Raw genomic sequence first — 23,476 nt, 5'->3', positions numbered from 1 at the left:
TGAAGCCCACAGTTAAAAGACTTTGAATTTTTAAAAGACTTTGAATTTTAAAGATATTGGACATTTTAAGGTGATTGGATTTTTAATATGTAAAGATTGTAGGTCTTTAAAGTAATTTAGACCTTGGGGATGAATAAAAAAGTAAGGGTTGAGGCTTAATAGTGATGTGTTTGTGTGTCAAGTTGACAAGAGGTCAATTGCACTGGCTATTTTTGTGTGTCAACTTGACACAGGCTGGAGTTATCACAGAGAAAGGACCTTCAGTTGGGGAAGTGCCTCCATGAGATCCAGCTGTGGGGCATTTTCTCAATTAGTGATCAAGTGGGGAGGGCCCCTTGTGGGTGGTACCACCTTTGGGCTGGTGCTCTTGGGTTCTATAAGAGAGCAGGCTGAGCAAGCCAGGGGAAGCAAGCCAATAAGAAACATCCCTCCATGGCCTCTGCATCAGCTCCTGCTTCCTGACCTGCTTGAGTTCCAGTCCTGACTTTGTTTAGTGATGACCTGCAACGTGGAAGTGTAAGCTCAATAAACCCTTTCCTCCCCAACTTGCTTCTTGGTCATGATGTTTGTGCAGGAATAGAAACCCTGACTAAGACAACATTTATAAATATTTTTGTCTTCATTACTGAATCTAAATGGGGCATGGCGGTACTGGGTCATTTATGACCCAAACAAAAACTCTCCCAATAAGACTCTCACAATACCAGTTCAGCAACTCAAATTGCAATAGCTCTCTGATTTTTCTGTTTCCTCCCCAGAATGCTAAAGCAAATACCTAGAATTGGCATGACAGAGCTACACCATCTGTTTCTAAGTTACATAGGGATGGTGATGGGTGGCTACCTCATGTGAACCAGCTACTTATAGACGCTGAAAAGGGAAATGTGAAACCAGGCACTGTAAACAATAACGTGTAATATTTAGATTGACAGGAGAACTTTTAGTTAGGCAGCCATTAATCATAATTCCTGGATCATAGATTCTCTCATGTAGATCTCTGTGTGCTTCCCAAATGTATGTGTGTGCTCTTGTGTATGTATGTTCACAGGATGGTGGAAAAGAACTGACTGAAACTGTGTCCACTTCAGCACAACTGTTCAAGAGAACTTTATGCCTGGATGAAATCTATCTTAAATTCAAACTACTCTTCTCCTTATGATTCAGCTTATATATTTCTATGAAATCATGGCTACCATTGAGTCGCTGTTTGCTACACAGATTCCAACTTTCTCATGGACTTGTTTTCCTGTATTTTGTCATGTTTTAGAAGCTATAGTTTACATGAAACTCAAGACCCAGTACCTTGGTTAACTCTGTATGCTCATTAGAGTCTTATGGTTGCTCCATTCCTAGCTTTAGCCACCGAGGTTGCCCTACTATTCAAAATGTTCATCTTTGCTCTGCCAATGCATATTATCTGCATTTTAAAACATAAACTATTCTAATGCATCAAGACAATAAGTGACTGTTACCTGATTTCCTTCCAACACAATTATGTCTTTCCTTATTAGGAGAATAATCTGCCTTTTGCCCCCTGCTCCCAAGTCTGTTTGGTGTAGTGATAAGGAAGGAGTTATTACATATTGTCCTGGCATAGAATACATTCTGAGGATGCAGAATACAGAAAAATATGGGACCTTCTTGCCTCATTACACATCTGGAATAGCCTTCTGCTTCCCTGCAGCTGGACTTGAGAACAAAGGAAATTAAATCTTTCATTCCTGAAGAATCATACACTATAAAGTAATGAAAGCCAAACAACTCAGAGATCTTTCCTCTCAAAAAGCAAATAAATGCAGAACCACAGGCTATCACATTGAAATATGAGAGTAATTGACTTGGGGCCAAGAATCTACAAAACTGAAACAGGAGTGATGGGGAGAGTTCTACCTTAGAACTATCTCCAAAGCAGGAGATGCTCACTGCAGCAAGCTCTGAGTCAGGCTAGGTGGCCAAACCAAAAGACACATGTGCTATCTTGGTCTGAAACTGGAAGAATTTCTGATTTGGTTTAGAAGATAGCAGACACAGGACTAAAATTGAGAGTAGGAAAGTGATTACTAGAGAAGATGTTGGTTACAAGTGCTAAAGCGGGAAGGAAGAGTGTAATCGTATGTACCCAGACTGGATTTATGCTGGGGTAATCACAGTAAAGCAGTACACTGGGATTGTCTTGTAGAATTACCATAGATTTTCTGGATTGGTTACTAAAAATTTCAAGTCAGAAAAACTAGAAATTTCAAGTCAGGAGAAAACCTTGAGGTAGCAAGAATGTGGAAAAGAATCGCTGTTTGACTGACACTCGTAGACTGTTCTAAGTGACTAAGACCTAACTCAACTACCTTAATCAAAACAAAGCACACAGCAGTGGTTGGATTTATCAGGATGTGGGGGTGAAAGGCTCAGCTCAGTGGTAATTGAAGGCAAGGCTGGACCCTGGAGTTCACTTGACTTTGTCTAGAGAATTTTTAAAAATTGAGAAGGTGAGGGGGTGGTAGATATATATTGAAACCTGTGTATGAAGTTAAATGCTACCTACCTCTAAGGGGTCACAGATTGTAGGCAAGTCTTCTATTTCTAAGATAACGTGATCTGTCATTTGTAGGAAGGGGCGGGGACCCACTCATTAGCTATTTTTCATGTCCCTTTAGATATAATAGGTTATTGTTCTGGAAAACGTAGTTGCTCATTACCAAGACGTAAAATCCTTTAAGCTTGGAGGTGGTTTGTTTCCACATTATAAAATAAGGCACTTTGCAAACAATTCAGGATGATTAGAGATGAATCAATTTATCCAGCTATCCACATTTTCAGATGATGTTTGAAGAAGACAGACTACAGGGGAGATTGTAAGCTTTAACTTGTAACCTGGAGCTAATCTACAAAGTTATTTTGTCTATGAGCATATGCCCCATTTTTTAGTTAGTTCTCTGCTCAAGCATTTTGTGATCAAAAAATTGAATTTCTAACTTTTCTTCTGGTTAATTTCATGGCAAAATTAGGACAGAACTTTTATAGATTTGTAAAAAGGAATAAGAAGACTCCGCTGCCATCACTTAAAGAATAGAATGGGCGTCACTTTTAACTTAATTATATTTGTTCCAAGAAGGAAGCCATATATGTTTAGATGGTAGAACAGCAGTGCTGTGGGCCTTGCCAAATCCTTTTCTTAACAGATACTGATGGTCTGACCCTAGCCCCTGGGAAGAATTCCTGGGAGAGAATATGCCATTTGGAACACTGTGTTCCCTGTTTCTGGCAACTGTTCTTGTTTTCTTGTTAGAATGAGATTCATCATTTCTGCAGAATCAGAGGCTTGATGGTCAGCACTACCTCATTAAAGCTTTACTGGTTAATCAAAGCCTATAATAGAATTAATTTTCTGTTCCTATCAGATAACAAAGGAGGGAGACAGTTGGTGATTAGAGCCTTGTCATTACTCTTAGGACAGCAGCTAAGAGCTTAGACGTTGAGGTTTGGGATTATTTCCTCTTTGTATCAGCCACTTATGGACTCTGTGATCTTCTGCAATTTATTTATCCTATCAGAGATTCAGTGTATACACCAGCGAAACAGAGGATAGCAGTTGTCCTGTCATCTTTGGGTTATTATGAAAAATAAGATAATACAGTGAAGCTCTTAGAAGAGCCATCTGACATTTAGTAAGTATAAAATAAGCATTGGTTCTTGCATTGGCAAGGTTTATACATACACACAAACATGTATGTATATATACATGTGTCCATATACATACATATACACATACATATATAACATCATGTTATTTTTATCCGAAAGGCTGGTGAGAACTAATATATGTGAAGTGCTGTCATATTAAGGAATGTATTTCTACTTTCTAGCATCAGCAGCATAAGCAGATCTAGGGCGTGGGGTGGTTGTCGTTACTGCATCTTCTGCAGACTACATGGGACCAAGCAGGCAGTGTATCTCTGCCCTGCATTTTGCTCAGATGCTTCACTAATTTTATTCAAAAAGGGATCAGTTTATCCAGCTTTTAAAAAACGTCTTTTGTACACGTAGTTTTTTTCTTGACTGACATCACACACACATTAATGGTAAGATTCACTACATGCTTAACAGAGGACTCTGAGAGAGCCTTGAGCCACCCAGGTGGCTTATGGTGGGACTCTTAGAGTTTCTTCTCCTTGTCATCTTTCTTCTATCTTATATTCTCTGTCATAGAATAGGATACTTTGTTTCTTCCAGTCTGGATATTTTCATCTTGATACAATAGCTCTCTTACAAATGTTGGTTTAACTTTGTAACTTTGTAACTAATGAGAAGTGATTCGTGTTTGTGTAAAGTGTAGATTCTCAGCATGTATGACATAGTTTTGCACATTCACTCACACACACAAACAGGTAGACTTACAGAAACAGACAACATTCAACAGACATAGTATGAAGTGCATCACATCCATATACATTTATTCCCTGGTTTAAATTTCTGCTCAGCTTTGTGAGCTGTCAGCTATATGAGCTAAGTTGCTCTCATGACACTATGACCAAATAATACCTTCTACTTGACTGAGGGATGATGGAGAAGGTACAGTTAGAGTTTGAGTGCTGTCCCCAGGGACAAGATAGACATAGTAGAGTTCACAGTGGCTTAAAGCTTTGGCAGTGGGAGCTTGAGACTGCTTGTGAAACACCTTGGCCAGTCAAGAATTAAGACATGGCCAGAACCAGGCCTGGATTATGACCCATAAGACTCCCTGTAGCCCAACATCATCTTAAAAGATCCAGAGCTCACTGAAATAGCATTACCACTCAGGAACCTGCATTCCCAAAATATGAACTTGAGAAGGATCCTTCACATTCAAATCCTAACAGGTCTATTCCCCACCCCCTTCTTGTTTTGTAAAATGAAGAAACATCACCAAGAATTATAAGAGAGAAACATGTTAAATGCTTCACAAGTTTTTTGCAGAGAGTCCATGTTGGGGAATTTTTCACAGTAGCAGTCATAATAGCATTCATGCATATTTGTTCCCCTAAGGTCACTACACTGTTTCTTACTGTTGTAACAGTTGACTATGTATCATCATGGTGTGTGTTTAAATGGCCAGAGAGAAAGCTATCTAGTGCTATGGTGAGTGTGTCTGGGTTAGATATGGATTCTGTGATGGTATGTGTCCAACTTGCCATCTCTGAAAACAGAATAGGGAACAACACTCTAGGACAGTTTAAGGGTTGCCAGAGTTTTGAGATCTGTAAATTCTGTATGTTTTGCATAGGTAAATATATCTCTTTTGTCTACATTTAGGAGTCTTCAGCATTGTTTTCTCTGTTCTTTTTGTGTAAGTAAGTTGTCCCTTCCAGATTTGGTTAGATTTGAATAAGCAATAACTATAGGACTTTTGCACATTAGTATAGCAATAAGAATGTTATAGGTATGAAATTTCTATAAAGGGATTACATTATTTCTGGGTATGGCCTTTTTCGATACCTCTCTTTGGTCAAAGAAAAAAATAGTCTTTTCAGCTTTATTATTTTCTTTTTAACAACTGTAAGAAGGGTCTAAAACTTATTTTAATGATAAAGTCAACAGATTTTTTTAATCTGCCAACTATTATTCTGAAATTGAGAGATGGATGTATACTGGTTACCTTTTATTGTCTAGAGTCAAATGGGAAGAGGGGTCTTCAGTTGCTCTCTTTGTGCATCTCTGTGTGATGCTATCTTGACTGCAAATTGAAAGAGGAGAGCCCAGCCTACTATGGGCGGTGCTATCCCTAGGCAAGTGGTTCTGAACTGGACAAGGACAGTAGCTGAGCATATTAAGCTAAGGAGAAAACCCGTAAACAGCACTGTTCTATCATCTATTTCAGTTTCTGCCTCCAGGCTTCTACCTTGTCTTCTCTTGGTGATGGGTTGTGGGCTGTAAACTAACGTTAGCCTTTTCCTCCCATGGCTGCTTTTGAGGAGGCTGTTTCATCATGGCAACAGAAAGCAAACTAGAATAGGGAGTGAAATGATTGTGTGTGTGTGTGTGTGTGTGTGTGTGTGTTTGTGTGTGTGTGTGCATGCATGCATGCATGCGTGCGCACACAGTGTTTGTAGAATTGTATATACATAAATTTGTGGGTATTTATACCCAAAAGCCTAGATATGCACATTCAGAGGCTGTAGAAGGACGTTATGGACATTATTTCTACCTTATAGCCTTGAGATAGTGTCTCTCACTAAAGCAGATGCCTACTAGGGGCTACTGCAGGGTGTAGGGTAGAGATCTGTCTGTCTCCACCCCTCACCATGCTACTTAAGGTCATTTGCACCTATAATACCCCTGGCCTTTCACATGAGTTCTCATGTTTTCAGAGTAAACACTCATACCCACTGAGTCATCTTCCAGCAGCCTATGAAAAGGAGGCACTTCTTAAAGGTGTTCCAGGAGCACATGCTAAGTTGCAAACCCACCCAGGGGGTGTAACACTTTCAAAGACACAATGGGGTTTTGGCAAAAGCACAGAGTGGCTCAGGCAATTGACAGTGCCACTTCTGAAGGCAAAAGGAAAACAGTGAAAATTCTTGCAAATAATCACGCCTTCTGTTGCCCATGTAGAAAAACAGCCTTTTGGTGTGGATGGTAGGCCTGGCGTTGTTTAAGCAAATTTGAAGTGTAACTTGAACATCTACTTTGACGATCTTTCTGACAAGTGTAGCAACTGTTGTCTATAAGGCAGTGTGTCATAACATACTGTGTTTAGAACATTTCCTGGGGGCTCTTCCATATTCAATTTTTGTTTGTTAGACATCATCAGACAATGTTATACATTGTTTTGAGCCACTTCTAAAAATAAGAAACTCACTGCATCCTGTAGGCAAAATACCCCATTTTAGGCAGCCCCCCCACCTTCTATAATCTACTCATTTGCCAAGAAATTGAGGTGTACCCATAGAGTAAAACTAGTGTAGGCAAGATGTGGTGTGTTTATTTTAGTATTTTGTGTGTGAGTGTGTGAGTGTGAATCTGTGTGTGTGTATGTGTGTGAGTGTGTGAGTGTGTGTATGTGTGTGACTGTGTGTGTCTCTGTGTGTATGTGTGTGAGTGTGTCTCTGTGTATGTGAGTGTGTGTGTGAGAGAGAGAGAGTGTGTGTGTGAGTGTGTATCTGTGTGTGTGTGTGTGTGTCACACATGGGGAAGTTAGAAGATAATACTCAGGAGTTCATTCTCTCCTTCCACAGTGGGTTCCTGGGATTGAACTCCTGTTAGTATGTTTGTATGTCAAGCACTTTTATCCACAACCATTTTATCATCCATAATTTTAAATATTGGTCTTTTCTCCAGTTTTCTGTTCTTGGTCTTTGTTAAGGGTGATTATATCCCCTACAAAACTCATATAGAAGAGCACTAACCTCAGAACCTCTTAATGAGACTTTAATGAAAATAATATATTTGAAGATGAGTCTCTCTTAATTCATTTTAACTGATATTCTTATAGAGTGGGATCATTTGGACCCTGAGACATGCACATTGAGAAAATACTCAGAGAAGAGGAAGGCAGAGATGACAATGGTGTTTCTACAAGCAATGACCATGGAAGATTGTCCCAGAAATCCTGAAGCTAGAGAAAGGGATCAGAGCAGATCCCTTCTACCATTTATGAGGAACCACTTCTACCACTGCCATGGCCCCCATTCTGAAGACACATGGTTTCTGCTTCATTAAAGTCCTAATTAACACAACCCTTTCCTGAGCTGTGTCTCATCTAGATAGCAGCACAGTACTAAGAATGGCTACCCACATCACAACATTTCCAATTCTCATATCTTTGACTCCAGGACAGAGCTTTTCCCATTCTGCCTGTACTGGGTGTCCAGATGTTTGCATTAACACTGCTCAAGGTTAATGCAACACTGTTGCAGACTGTTGGAAGCCAGTGATTGGCTTCTTGTGATTTATAGTGAGGCAAGGAACTTGGATGAGAATGCAAATTATCCTATACCCTTTCTTTTGGTAGAAGGCCTTGCTGCAAGGGGATTGTCAGCCATTTTGAACAATGTATTCATTGAGGCTGATGATGAGGCTGATGGAGTTGGAGTATAAGAGCTATATCTTGACCACAGCCCACTGAAGGCGCAGGTCTACAAGCTTCATATAGGAGAATACAGCATCCCACGGCATTGCCCTTAGATGTCCTTAAACCACACATTAGCTGTATTTTCTCACCTAGATCCTCTGCCTCTCCATTTTCTGCTCAATGAGACCCAGCAATACGTTCACATATCTAAGTTGTCCAAGACACAAATGTGCAGCCCAGCTTGACATCGCTACTAGTGTTCATCCTCACCACCGTGCCCCGCACAGATTCTGTTGATGTACCTTATTAAATTACTCATTGCCTTAGCCTCTCTCTTCGCCTTTCATCTTGCATGGACCTGCTTTGGGCCCTCCAGCTTGATTGCATGCATAGTTGCATGAATCTTCTGTCTTATTCTTTTTGGTGTGATGAAATAGTCTGAAAAAATGCAACTTAAAGGAGAAAGAATCTATTTTGGCTCACAGTTTGAGATCACAACTATGATGACCGTGAAGCCTTAATGGCAGGGCTTGGGGAAGCTGGTCACGTTGCAGTCAAAGTCAAGAAGCAGAGAACTAGAGAATGATGAATGTCAGTTGTTTTAGGGTTCCTACTGCTATGAAGACACACCATGGCTGTGGCAACTCTTACAAAGTAAAACATTTAATTGGGATGGTCTTACATATCGTTCAGAGGTTTAGTCCATTATTATCATGGTGGGAAGCTTGGCAGCATCCAGGTAGACATGATGCTGTAGAAGAAGCAAAGAGTTCGACATCTGGATCAGCCAGCAGCAGAAAGAGAGAAATGACACTACACCTAGCTTGAGCTTCGGAAACCTCAAAATCTGCCCCACTTACATACTTCCTCCAAAAGTCCACACCTACTCCAACCAGGGGACATATAATAATGCTACACTCTAGGAAGCTACAGAGGCCATTTTCATTGAAACTACCACACTGGTGCTCAGTCAGGTGTCTCCCTTTGTGGCAGCCTAAGATCCAAGCCCAGAGTACTGCCATACTCCTGCAAGATAGGTCTTTGCACCTTAATTAATCTAATCAGCATAATCACTCACAGGCATTTGAAGGCCAATCCAATCTAAATAGTCCCTCATTGTTGTGCTTGAAGGCTTGCCTTCTAAGTTATACTAGATACTGACTGTCAAATTGACAGTTAATTTTAGCATCACACCTTCTGACAGGCCTCTGGCCTCCTTTTTTGCCCATAACCCTCCCAGTTACCAGAGGGATCTTTCAGAAACAAATTCAGACTTGACCAGAGTCCTGCACCCTGCTATTGTCGATATAGAATAAAGCCCAAACTTACATACATGACTTCACTTTCTTCCCATCAATCTTTAGTTGCTACAGTTTCCACGCATTTCAGTGTGGCATTGGCCATTAGTCTTTGGCCATCCCTGAACCATGCATGTGTTCTTGGCCCTCAAGGTTCTTGGTACTCCTGATTGAAACCCCACCACCACCATCACTCCTCTCAGTAGATGATGACACTCAGTTATTACTGAGAACAAAAGGGAATGATGAAGATTTCTAGTGTTTAGTCTGTGTAGTCCTTGCAATGTATATTTGCAAGCCTTTTGTAATTTAATAACTGCACAAAGTAGTGATAACTAATCTTAACCTTACAGAGATAAGGAACCAAAGTAGTTAATAAACCCACTTGGGTCACACCTTTAGTAGACAGAAGAGCTGGGTTGTAGCTCAAGCACTATAACTCCAGTCTCTACATGCCACTGTGGCTGTTCACAATATTAGACCATTGGGTCCATTAGATCGCAGTTTTCTGTGTTTTTTAAATACATATATTTGACAGAAATCAATGATTTACTGTGTTCAGGCAGTACCTGACAGTCCCTACACAGAACGAGTGTTCAACAAACAGGCAATGCATATGTTCATGATTGTTTATGGAATGGCCATATTTATAGCCTATCTGCTCATGTCTCATTCACTAAAACAACCCCCTGAGTAGGCAGGTCATGTATTGGAAATACCTGTTTTGTAAGGAGCAAAAGTGTGACCCAGAGAGTTTCTCCTGATTGGAAAGAACTGCAGAAGACTGAAGTAAACTTCCTGCGTGAATCTAGGTCTCTCTCCTTTGAGCTATTGGTCCCAGACTCATACTGATCATGCCCTGGTCACTGTAGCTTTAGAAGGCTACCTACTGCATAACAGATACAATAAACTGTACCTTAAATTCCATGTCGAGGTAATTCTTTTGTTTTAAAAACTTGGAATGTACTGTTTCACCAACTAGCTGTATAAAATGGCTAATAAGTCATTTTCCAGGGATTAGGTTTTGTTTTGTTTTATTTTGTTTTGTTTTTGTTTTACAGGAACCTTGTAAATGGAAACAATGTCTCCAATGATTTGAAATTATAAAAATATTTTATGAGGACTAAATTTCAAAATGAAGATGACATGTTTTTAGAATGCAGTTGGGGGATTATTTCAATTGTATTCTATTACATTAATGTGCTTTATTTACATTCACAGACTTTGTACTAAATCAGGATCTAAAAAGTTCCTCTAGTCATCATATATATATAGTCTTTTGCAAGATTTTATGAAGAGAGTACTATGCATTTGTTTGGTTTTTTTGGTTGTTGTTTCTATTTTATTTTATGTATATGGGTTTTGGTTAGTTAGTTAGTTAGTTAGTTAGTTAGTTAGTTAGTAAGTTTTTGGTTTGTTTGTTTTTATTTTTTGTCTGCATGAATGTATAGTACTACATGCATGCCTTGTGTTTGAGGAGATCAGAGAAAGCAGTCAGATCCTCTGGAAGTGTAGCTACAGATGGCTGTGAGCTGCTGTGTAGGATCTAGGAATTGAACTTGGGTCCTCTGAAAGAGGTATAGCTCTTAACTGCTCAACCATCTCCCCAGCTCCAGAAGTACTATCTGGATTAATGCTATAACTGATTAATAATGCCCAAAGGTCAGCGCATAGTAGTGAGGCGCATTTTGAAGGGATAAAGGAGGCTTTCAACTGTTCAGGGCCTGAAACCTACAGAGCAATTCTGAAGACTCCTGAGAGGACAGATGACATTGTAAACAATCCTAGCATTAGAGAGGAAAAGATATTTGCAGATAGATGTTTCTCGATGCCAGTCATGAAGACTAGGGAAGCCTTAGGGCCTCAGTCTGGGCAGTAGTCTGACCAGCAGGATGTTTCAATTAGATCAACCTCTTTTGTCAACATGGGTTTAGGTGTGTAGTATATCTATGTACTCGTAGGTGTACATCCATGTGTGTACATGTATACAGAAAGGCCAAAAGTCAACATGGGGCACTTTCCACCTGATTCATTGTGACAGGTGTTCTAAACCTGGAGTTGATAAACCCCAAAAGGCATCTGGGCAGTAAGCTTTAAGAACCCCCCTGTCTCTGACCCCAGTGCTGGGGTTACAGTTGAAAGCCTGTATTTGAGGTGGGTCCTGGGGATTTAAAGTCAGCTCCTCTTTTTTTTTAATGCAGCACTTTATGACTTTTTTGACTGGTCCACGTTCCCAACCCAAGCATATTGTCTAGAGAAAAGACAAAGGAGGAACACAAGTGGATTCACATGGCAAGAAAAGGTCATAGGTTAGGTTTGAGCATGATGCTTAGCATTATTGTTTCTGTTTTGTGGGAACGTTTGTAGGAAATCTCATGACCTTATTCCCTGTATCTGGAAACAGCAGTTTTGGGGCCTTCCTCAGAGCTGTTGCTGATCCTTGACTAATGACAAGCAAGTTTAAGTTTCTTGTAAATTCAGTGATCAGTGTTCTGATGCAAATGTTCTCCTGAGCAAAATGTGGGGAATCATAATCAAGCTTATGCCCACCACAGAAGAGCACAATGCTGCAATAAAGCCGGGCAAACACCAGGTCCCAAAAGGACATAAGAGCGCCAGTTTTATAATATAGGGATAGGTCCTTCCTATAGAAAGAATTGATAAGAATGCCCAATCATACTAGAAGTGTCCCACTGCCTGGTGATTCCATTCTTCAGTGGAATGCCTAGGCACTTAGGGGACAGGATACATTTGCTTCCACATTTGTCACTGCTCCCCAAGTAGAAGGAGCCAGGTGTCAGTAGGAAGATTCCAAGAAAGCTCTTTGGACACTTGCTGCCATTAAGAAGGAAGCATGATATTTCTACTCATCTGTCTCTTCTCCCACATTCTTGGTACCGTCACCTTTCCTATCTCATGTTATTAGTGGCTACAGGGTATGTACCTAAGTACAGGGTTAAGAAAGGAAGGAGCCAGTGCCAACCCAGGCTTCCAAAGTCCCAACATAATGCTTTTGTTTTCCATTATTAGATGTGGTTAAGCTTGACACTCATTTTAATTAGTCAGAGGCATGTCCTCCTGCCCCCAGCAACACGCCTCAACAATCCTGGCTTGACATTGAGTCCAAAGAGCTTTCATGTTCCCCCCCTCTGTTTCTCTGAAGTGAGCCTCGGTGTTTCACTCAGTCGATATGCGATTAGGATTTGAGCCCAAAGCCTTTGTTGGGCTTTAGAGAAAGCATCAGTTGGATTTTATACATACCTTCAGTTGTTAGAGTGAAGAAACTAATCTCTCATTTTCTCCCAAAGAAACACATGGCTGATGCAGCCTAATCTAAATATTATGCAAAGTTAACAGTGTTTTCTTCCTTATGAATTGACAAGAAATGACAGGAAGGGATCAGGATCACTGAAAAGGAAACCAAAGTGTCCCTCAAATACACGATGGGGAGTTCTGAGGCTCAGAGCATGACTCTTTGCTGCCGCTGGGAAGAGCTCAGTGTATTCCTGCTTCCTGCTTTCATCTGGAGCCTTCTAGGGAAGGCTCCTTCTAGGGAAGGCTTCCTGACCACTACCTATTTTCTAATCCGTAGTTTTTTGTTTCCAGCAGCTATTATTCAAGCTATTTGTTATTGAGCTATGGTTTCATGAGCTATATACTTTCACAACAACAACAACAACAATTAAAAACATAACACCAACAACAATTTTCTACAATATAGCAACATAGATATCTAGAGAATTTGACAATTTCCCTTGACTTGAATCTTGACAAATTAACTTGCTTCCCCGGAAATCAGATTCCTCCTGGCAACAGTGATGTGAGGAGACATTTGCATTAGTGTGAATTAGAGTTTATATCGTTGTGTAACCCCCAAACCTACATCAGCAGGACATACCATAACACATTGCATAAATCACATGAAGCGATGTGGATAATTTGACATTTTAGTTAACACAGTCAGTCTGCATACACAGCCCTTGAAAATGGTGCAGTGAAGCCACTGATTGTACTTTGAAGTAATATTATATCCAATTTATCCTATAGTAATATTATATGTTGTTTTATAAGCATTTGTCTATTAAAAGAAGAAAAATCTTATCATGCCATTGAATAGAAAATGTTGGTTTTCCTTCTAATTAACTTCATAGCAAATCATGTTATATAAATGCATCATAATAAAAACAAAAACATGCTTTGCCTCTCAGTCCCCAGTGCTGAAATTATGAGCACATGTGAGTTATGTGGTGACAGGGATGAACCGAGAGGCTTCTGTGGCTGATGGACAAACATACTACCAACTCTACATCACCAGCACCAGAAAGGGTGTTTTATTGGTAGTAACTCTACTTTCCTTCTGTAATTGTTTGAGATTTCATATAAAGAAAGAACTTCTCCACCTAAAGATTATAAAAATCTCCAAGATTTTTCTAGTACTTTTATTGTTAATTTTTCATCTTTGCATTGGAGACTCATCTGACATTTGTATTGTAATTGATGGATTTAATAAATCGTGCAAGGAACCTCACTACTAAGAGATTCACACACCTGCTGTACAGGGACAGCAGTGAAATATTTGTGGCTGTGTCCAAACAGAAAGCTAGATCAATGAATAAGTTTTGTTTCAGATAGGAGGCAGGGAGAGGCGGCACGTGGTGGGGGCAACTTGGTTTTGGAAGGATGAAGAAGGGATGAGAGAGAAGATTATGTTGTCTAATTGCCCGAGCTAGTACCTCAAGTACAATATTGAAAAGATAAGGAGAGAGGGGGCAGCCTTGTCTAGTCCCTGATTTTAGTGGGATTGCTTCAAGTTTCTCTCCATTTAGTTTGATGCTGGCTACCGGTTTGCTGTATATTGCTTTTACTATGTTTAGGTATGAACCTTGAATTCCTGTTCTTTCCAAGACTTTAAGCATGAAAGGATGCTGAGTTTTGTCAAATGCTTTTTCAGCATCCAATAAAATGACCAAAGTTTCTTTAAGGCAAAGGACACCATCAAAAGGACAAATCGGCAACCAACAAATTGGGAAAAGATCTTCACCAACCCTACATCAGATAGAGGTCTAATATCCAATATATACAAAGAACTCAAGAAGTTAGACCCCAGAAAGCCAAATAACCCTATTAAAAAATGGGGTACAGAGCTAAACAAAGAAGTTTCACCCAAAGAACTCCGGATGGCTGAGAAGCATCTTAAAAAGTGCTCAACTTCATTAGTCATTAGGGAAATTCAAATCAAAACAACCCTGAGATTTCACCTTACACCAGTCAAAATGGCTAAGATTAAAAATTCAGGAGACAGCAGGTTGGCGAGGATGTGGAGAAAGAAGAACACTCCTCCACTGCTGATGGGGTTGCAAATTGGTACAGCCACTCTGGATATCAGTCTGGTGGTTCCTCAGAAAACTGGGCATAACATTACAGGAGGACCCTGCTATACCACTCCTGGGCATATACCCAGAGGATTCTCCAGCATGTAATAAGGATACATGCTCACTATGTTCATAGCAGCCCTATTTATAATAGCCAGAAGCTGGAAAAAACCCAGGTGTCCCTCAAAGGAGGAATGGATACAAAAAAATGTGGCATATATACACAATGGAGTACTATTCAGCCATTAGAAAAAATGAATTCATGAAATTCTTAGACAAATGGATGGAGCTGGAGAACATCATACTAAGTGAGGTAACCCAGTCTCAAAAGATTAATCATGGTATGCACTTACTAATAAGTGGATATTAGCCTAGAAAACTGGAATACCCAAAACATAATCCACACATCAAATGATGTACAAGAAGAACGGAAGAGTGGCCTGGTTCTGGAAAGACTCAGTGTAGCAGTATAGGGCAAAACCAGAACAGGGAAGTGGGAAGGGGTGGATGGGAGAACAGGGGGAGGGAAGAGGGCTTATGGGACTTTCAGGGAGTGGGGGACCAGAAAAGGGGAAATCATTTGAAATGAAAATAAAAAAATATATCGAATAAAAAAATAAATAAATTATGTTTCCCAGTCAAAAAAAAAAAGTTTGAGGCCAGCCTGAACTATCTGGGAAAATTCTGTCAATAAATAAATAAATAAATAAATAAAATAAAGTTAAACTTAAAAAAAAAAACACCTCACCCTAGCTAGAATTATTTTGCTTTATGAAGAAAAAGATTGCCTCTGGTTGAGTACGCCATGCTGGCTGGTCTGGGTATTCCTGGGTGATTCTCTTGTTCTCCTACTTCACCAAAGGAGAGCCGGGGTGGATGTGGGTATCACCTCATCCTGATTTTTAAGAAGCTTCTGGAATCTTCAATAAAACATTGTGCAATAAAACATTTTGCTCACTAATCTTGTCCTTCTCACTCAGCCCATCATTTTAATTAAGGCTAATGTCGTTATGACATCGTGTCCCTCTACCCAGAAATCTTTGTGTTATTATAAGTTGTTGATGTAACTTATTTTGCTTTTGCAATTTTTGAAGTCTTTAATGTTACTATTAAGTGTGCTCTCAAGTGAAATACAAAATTTGTTCGTTGATTCCCTCTTAAATAACTGACTGTCTTAACTAAAACTCTCTGTTCCTGTTCCTTCCTCAAAACATGGACTTTGAGGACTGATGGCTACTCTAATCCATCTGCACACTTGCGCCTTCTTCAGCTAGATATATGTTAATTGGACTTACCGGGGCTGGTTAAGATAACTTTTGTGATTATAATATAACACACTAATTACAGTTCTATAATTCAATCAAATATGATATAATCTAATGACATAATTGAGAAAACAAAGTCTTTCTTTGCATTAAACAAGCCAACTAATTTGATCACTTTGAGAATGTCATTAAATTGTAGCTGACAAAAGCATAGTGAAATAAGGCACACGTAGGGGATTGTTTGGTCATTAGAGGGACAGAGACAGGAAGTACAGATTTCCACAGTTACTCCAGTGGTCAGGGGAATTCTCCAAGACTTTTAGAGAGCTCTACTCTGGCCACACTGGGATTTGTGGCTTTGGTACTGTAAGGGATTTCAGAGCAGCTAACCTAACCAGAGTTGGTATTTAATGAAGATATTTTAATATAGTTTTAAGCACAGGAGTCAGAGAAAGAGGGGTGACTGAAGCAGACACTTAAGGGTTCTTTGGAAAGTCAGTTGGGGCAAATACATGAAGGAACGTTTCCCTGAAGCAGTCACAGGAGAGAGGATATTCTGCTAAAGCAAGCATGTGAATGGACACATGATGAAGAATTCTTTGCTAACAACACACATGTAGTGGTCTGCCTTACACTGCATAGTTGAGCTGCATTTGTAAGGATTTCATAGAGAGAAATGCACCAAAAGTCTGGTGTGCTACAGTTTCTTGCCACTTCCATGAACTTGGGCTGATTGGCAGAGCTATGTCAGGTGAGACAAACACATGCTAAGGCAAAATGACAGGAGCTAAGCAAGACAGGGACTGAGCAAGACAGGAGCTGAGCAAGACCAGTAGAAGACATGTCATGTTTGGAGGGTATAAATAGAACAAGACAGTGACAGAGGCTGAGCAAGGCTTGCTTATAGAGCTAGCTGTGCATGCTTGTGGCTCTCACATCTTTACTGATCTTCACTTCTCTGAAAGACTCACAGCCTAGAACATCTCATGGGGTCCCTCCAGCTGACCATGGTAAGGTTGAGTCCTGACTGTCTGCTAGGTAGTGCCACTGCTGCATTCACATTTACTATCCTGACCTTACCAAACTGCACTGCTGGTGATCTGTGAAGTGTTTGCAAGTGGATTGAGCTGCCACTGTGGACCTATGAACTGAACTGCTGATTTCCAGACAACACAGACAAAAGTTGCTCCAAAGAACCTTTCTAAACAGGTCCACTTCCCCCCTGCCGAATGCTTTTTTTCCCACTCTCTCTGGTGGGTGGTGGCTAAAAGGGAGGTTAACATGCTTAAGAGCCAACATTAAAAAAATAAGAATTGGAAAAATTAAAGTTACAGATGATTGGAAAGAAAACAAACCTAGGAACTTAAGTATGGACTTCTTAATGAAGCATCTTGGAAATAAGAAATAGCCAAATGCAGGGCCAGGCTCATTTTAAAAAAAAATCCGATTTAAAAAAATGTGGTAGTCATAGAGAAGATTTTGACTAGGCTTGAAGCTTCTATCATCAAAATGAGGGAACTGGAGAGGTGGTTCAGTGGTAAGGAACAATGGTTGCTCTTACAGAGGATGGAGGTTCCGTTCCAAGAACCCACAAGGCAGCTTGTAACTATCAATGTCAAGGGAGATGATCCCCTTTTTTTGTCTCCATGAACACCAGATCTACAAGCAGCAGATCCTAAAGTAGTCACATAAATACATGCAGGCATCACACACACATACACACCACACACACACACACACACACACACATACACATATCTTAAACTTAAGTTCAATGTTCTTGTTTGAGATTCTCAGACTTATCTGAGGAAAAGAGGAAGAGTGAGCCCACACAGTCATTTCTTAAGCTGGGGTCACTGGTACATCCCACAGAATCTCGACCCACAAAGGGGCTCCTTTCCCTCTGTCAGCCTCTACATAAGCTTGTACAGCCAATGTTGATTATATGGAAATTCTTGCCTTCAGCTGGTAAAAGGCTCTGGTCTAACCAGGTTAGGGATCCTGTTCCCTTCCCTTGTCTCCGTAACTTCCCTGTCTTTTAATCCTGCTCCTGGACATATTATCTCTTCAAAGGTTTAGGTTTCTTTTCTGCTTTAGGAGTGACAACTGAAATTTTTCGACCATCTTGTAAAGTTGTTTTTTTTTGTTTTTTGATTCAATAAAGTTGTATTTTCCCAAATGTACAGCTGATTGAACCTGTTCACGCAGCTTCACCAGCAGCTGGGCAGCTCCACCCTTTGTGTTTCCGGTGTAGATGACTTGGGCTCTGTGCTTTGAAACTAGCTTGATAAATCCTTTACGAAGCAGCTTCTGAAGGGCTGCCCTGGCCAAGGAGCCTGGAATCTTGAGTCTCTCAGAGACCACAGCTGGAGTAATTAGCTTATAGTTGGGAACTTCCTTTCAGAGTTTGTCATATGTAGCTTTATCAAACAGGACGGGATTGTGCAGCTTGTCTTGAACTTTGCCTTTGGACCACTTCTTTTGGCCTTGCCACCAGATTCGTTTACTGGGTCTTTGTCTTTTTGTCCAACTTTCTGGCATCTTTCTTCTTCTGTTTGTCTTTGGGCAGCATGGCAAAACTCAAAGAGAAGTGTGGACCACTGCCTCACTAAGATGTCAGAAAACAAAAAATGCTGAAATTATTTTTTAAAAGGCTGTGTATGAGGGAGCCCATCCATCATAGCAAACCCTACAACAGAAGCTAGAAAGGATATAATCATAAATTGTGAATGAAATTAGGTGCTTGTCACTTTTGTGATTTACATGTCTAACTAAATTTTACAAAGCTAACTAAAAAAATACCCCACGATTGCTCTAGACAAGAAGAATGCCACCATATGTTCATGCTTTTGTTGGCACACACAAAATAGAAATTAACAATATATACCTACAGCGCTAAAAAGTTTTAATCAACACTTAGTGATTTGTGGAAAATCACTTACAGCAAATTAAATAATAAATTGCTTATGTTTACTGTTTTCTCCTATTTTGTTGGTTAGCGGTTCTCTTTAGAATTAATTATGGCAGGGAGCATGATGAATAAATGTATAAAAATTAAATCAGGACAATTTTGCATAGTTATAGTTTAGAAGCTGTTAAAAATAATTGAAGAATATGTCTAGTAAAAATTGAGAATCATCCAAGAAAGGAGAATTAGATTTCTGTTCTGACATCTAAATAACTCCTCCTGGATGACCAGATGGCTCCCAAGTCATTGTACTTGCTGCCAAGCATGTTGACCTGAGTTTGGTTCCCAGAAGGTACATGGAATGGGAGAACCAACTCTCACAAGCCATTCCCTACCTTCCACATTCAGGCAGCAGAAAGCATGCACCCATCCTCCACAAAATCAATAAATGTTAAAAAAAAAAGAAAGAAATTATATTGAATAAATACTTCTATTTGCATTGTTGAATTGAAAATAATATGAGTTTTTGAAAATAAATTGAACACCTAGTATCCTTAACTCCATTTAAATTGCATTATCTGCCTCTTCAAATAAGAGTTTGTGCACAAAGTGAATGCTTCAGACCCTGCACAAAGACGTCACATTGGAAAGGAAACAAGGAAATCAGAATTCTATGTTCTTATAACTATGTAATTCCAGCCAACAAGACATAAAATCTTTTGTAATTTTGGCTTTTCTCAATATTTGGTGATATTTTTCACCCATCCTCATACCCAAACAGGAAAGTAACATCTAAGCCTCTACACGCTACTAATACTCTTTGGTCTCCATATTGGCAGTGGAGGATACCCAACTCAGCAGGCATTTCCCAGCGTCCTCTTTATCATTAATAAGAGTGTTCTCTCAAGCCGGGCACTGGAGGCTCATGCCTTTAATCCCAGCACTAGGGAGGCAGATCTCAGTCCAAGGCTAACCTGGTCTACAAAGTAAACCAGGGCTATACACAAAAACCCCATTTTAGAAAAACCCCACAGTTTTCTCTGTCTCAGGTATGATGTAAACCTTAAAATTATACTCTAATATTAGAAACTCATAGTAAAACTCACTACACTATAATTGCAGGATGTGCCTGCTGTCAAATATATTGGTTGCTGACTTTGACCTTTGTAAGACAAGCCTGGAAAGCAATGTACTTTTATAAACCTGTGGGTTGAACAGGGATAAATACACACACACACACACACACACACACACAAATATATGTGTGTGTATGTATGTGGGTGTATATATATATGTGTATATATATATATATATATATATATATATATATATATATATATACATACATACATATACACACAGATCACAGAATGCGTATCTATCATCTATATCTACAAATATTCTTAAACAACAATAATGAAAATGGGATCTCACTGCAACTCATGGTAAAGTAGCCCAGGCTCACTCCAAATCATGATGCTCCTGGCTCTGCCTCTGTAGTGTGTGCTAAGCTCAGATGACTTGAATTTGAACATTCTTATGCTAGGGGAGGCGATCTAAGTACTAAGAGCAGTGTAATTTGGGCAGATTCTTCAGTAAACCTCATAGAGTTATATTCTGTTATTAGGCAGTCAGTTCTTTAAAAAAATTAATCTTCATGCAGACAGAGCTAACAGAAGTGGCCATGATGACTATGAAGTTTCTGTGTTTGAGCTCTTCTCTCAGGAGACCATCCTGGAAGCAAAGGTCAACAGATTTAAGTGTAAGACTAGTCATTTGATTCACCACTGAAGTAGTGCTTCATTTCTGGTGATGAAAGAATTGGGAAATGGGTCCCACTCCAGTGTCATTTAAACATTTTTCAAAAATACTGAAGCAAGTATTGGGATATCAGCAACATAGCTCTGGTCTAAGTACAGAGTTGTGAAAGCACGTGAATGGGCATCTCATATGAACTAATTGAGTGAAAAATCGGAGAAGGAACAGGCCAATGAAGATCATTCACAGCCTTTGAAGTGAGTGAGAGGAGATGCTTCTGAGCTGAGCCTTGGAATATGTCTGAGCTGCTTCAGCAAACCAGTGCAGGTGGAGAAGGGAGGGGCATGGTAAAGACTCTGGTGTGGAGCAGCTGGGCTGCTGAGAAACATGCTTCTTGAAAACCCAGGTTAAAGGGGAGCCTCCCATGCTAGGTCACAGCAGATCTCCAAAGTCACCAAGTGACCTTGTATTTCTTCTGTGTATAAACAGATGAGTCAATGAGATGAATTTTCAGTAAGGAAAAGTTGAGTCTGCAAGGGGAGTTGCTGTTCTGATGTCATTACATTGAGAGTGAGAACATATTAGAGGTAGGCATCAAGGTATCAGGGTTTTGGTGGGACTGTTAATAATCTTCCAGAACTCCTGGCAAAGGAAAAAGATAAAAGAAACAGATGCAAAGACGATCTCTAAAGAAACACAAGTGAGATTTTGTAACTGCAAGTAAAGAAACAGGAACATGGGGTGGGAAAAAAGTCACTGGAGTCAGAGCGAGAGGGTTTGAGTGCCAGAAGGAGTCCTGTTGACCCAAGAGGGAGCAGTGAATATGGTAAGGAGAGTGACAGAAAAGGCTCAAAACTCACCAAATGTATTAACACTGGTAAATTTATAATACTAAAGCAAAGGCCCCATGCCGCAGGACACTTGGTAAATGACTGAAAGCTCACTTATTCCAAAACCAGAGGAGATAACCCTGCTTTTTTAAATTTTTTTTCCTTTCCTTATCTATACTTCAAGCAAACTACATTAGGTCAGCCTTTTCTTTATAGGGCATATGACATGACATAGAAGAAGCATTGACACAATTTGGATAGCTCCCCTTTGCACCTTCTAACAAATCAGTGATGCTAGGCAGCAGAGATGCAAACCAGCAACCCATCAAGATAAAATCCCCCAATCTGTATAATACATGGCTTACTTGGTAGACTTGCCAGGGGTTGGATCTGACCCGAGACACTCATCCAGACATGCTCAAGTATGGAAAATAGAGGGAGTGATGAGCACACTAAATACCAAATGAAGATAATGTCAGGAAATGTTCAGCTATGGGACTTTCTTCAAAATAAAATGCCTGGTCTCTTTAACAATAGCAACACAATTAGAGACTAATACATGATACAGTGCCCAGTTACATTTTTAAGCATATTTACTTTATTTTTAATCATGTAGATGTATGTGCATTTGTATGAAAGTACATGCACATGTGTGCAGGTGCCTGCAGAGGTCAGAAGAGGGCATTGTAACCTCCGAACATGGGTGCTGGAAACCATACAACTGTGGGTTGTTTTGTTGTTTGTTTGCCATCAGTAAAGTCTAGGATTGAGTGGGGAATTGGGGTGAATCTCTAAAACAGAAAGATCACATAAAGGGCTGAGGAGGTTATAGCACTTGCTGCACAAGCACGAAAACCCGAGTTCAAGTCCCAGCATCCATATGAAAGCTCTATTGTGGTGAGCATCTCTAATCCTGGCACTGGGGAGACAGAGATGAGAAAAAAGAAGATCTGTGTGTGTTACTGGCCAGCTAGTCTAGCCAGCTCAGAGAAGAGCTCCAGGTTCAGTGAGAGATTCTGTATCACAAGATAAGACAGAAAGTGATTATTAACCCCTGGTTTTCATATGTATGTGCACGCATGTGCACCCATATGGGTAAGGACCTCCCTCAGCACATGTATATACACACATGTATACAGCATGTGTTAGCTAGTTTTATGTCAACGTAACACAGGCTAGTGTCATTGGAGAGAAGGGAGCCTGGATTAAGAACATGACTCCATAAGATCAGTCTGAAACCAAACCTATCATGGCATTTTCTTAATTTATCATTGATGTGGAAGGGCCCAGACCTTTGTGGGTAGAGCTATACACAGACTGGGGTAGTGTTTCTGAGTTCTATAAGAAAGCAGACTGAGGGGCTGGAGAGATGGTTCAGCAGGTAAAAGCACCAACTGTTCTTCCAGAGGTCATGAGTTCAAATCCCAGCACCCACATGGTGGCTCACAACCATCCATAAAGAGATCTGATATCTAAAGACAGCTACAGTGTACTTGCATATAATAAATAAATCTTAAAAAAAAAAGAAAGCAGACTGAGCAGACCATAAGCAAGCCAGTAAGCACCACTCCTCCACAGCCTCTGCATCAACTCCTGCCTCTAAGTTTGCTTGAGAACTCACGCCCTGCTTGAGTTCCTGTCCTGACTTCCTTCAAGATTAACAGTAATATGGAAGTGTCAGTCAAATAAATACGTTCCTCCCCAAAATAGTCATGATTTTTCATCATAGCAACAAAAATCTTAACTAAGACACAACACATAGCCTCCAACACTCAAAAAGAACAGGTAAGACCTATTCCTAATGTTTCCGTATTACTACCACCAAAGAATTCAGAGAAGAGACAAAATTAAAAATCAGGAAAGCAATTATAGGACAAGCAAGCATAATCACGGGCTGAAAACAGCTTATCAAGGAAAAGTGAGTATTTTTGGAATGTTGGAAAGAGTTTCACCTGTAAGCTTTAATCAAAGAGAGGATGATTAATGAGTTGTGTTGGAGAA

At 40.0% G+C, this 23,476-nt stretch overlaps 1 protein-coding gene and 1 pseudogene across 1 annotated transcript in view; one reads left to right on the top strand and one right to left on the bottom strand.

Annotated features, from left to right (window-relative positions):
- Cadps (calcium dependent secretion activator) overlaps positions 1-23,476 on the top strand; it is a 467,230-nt gene that overhangs the window by 5,703 nt on the left and 438,051 nt on the right. The gene's annotated exons all lie outside the window — the stretch shown is intronic.
- LOC127690862 (40S ribosomal protein S25-like) lies at positions 18,180-18,551 on the bottom strand (annotated as a pseudogene).

The sequence above is a fragment of the Apodemus sylvaticus genome, chromosome 8 (genome assembly GCF_947179515.1).
Source record: "Apodemus sylvaticus chromosome 8, mApoSyl1.1, whole genome shotgun sequence".
NCBI lineage: Eukaryota > Metazoa > Chordata > Mammalia > Rodentia > Muridae > Apodemus > Apodemus sylvaticus.
Note: the sequence above shows the minus strand (reverse complement) of the source record. Positions and strands in the feature narration are given on the sequence as shown.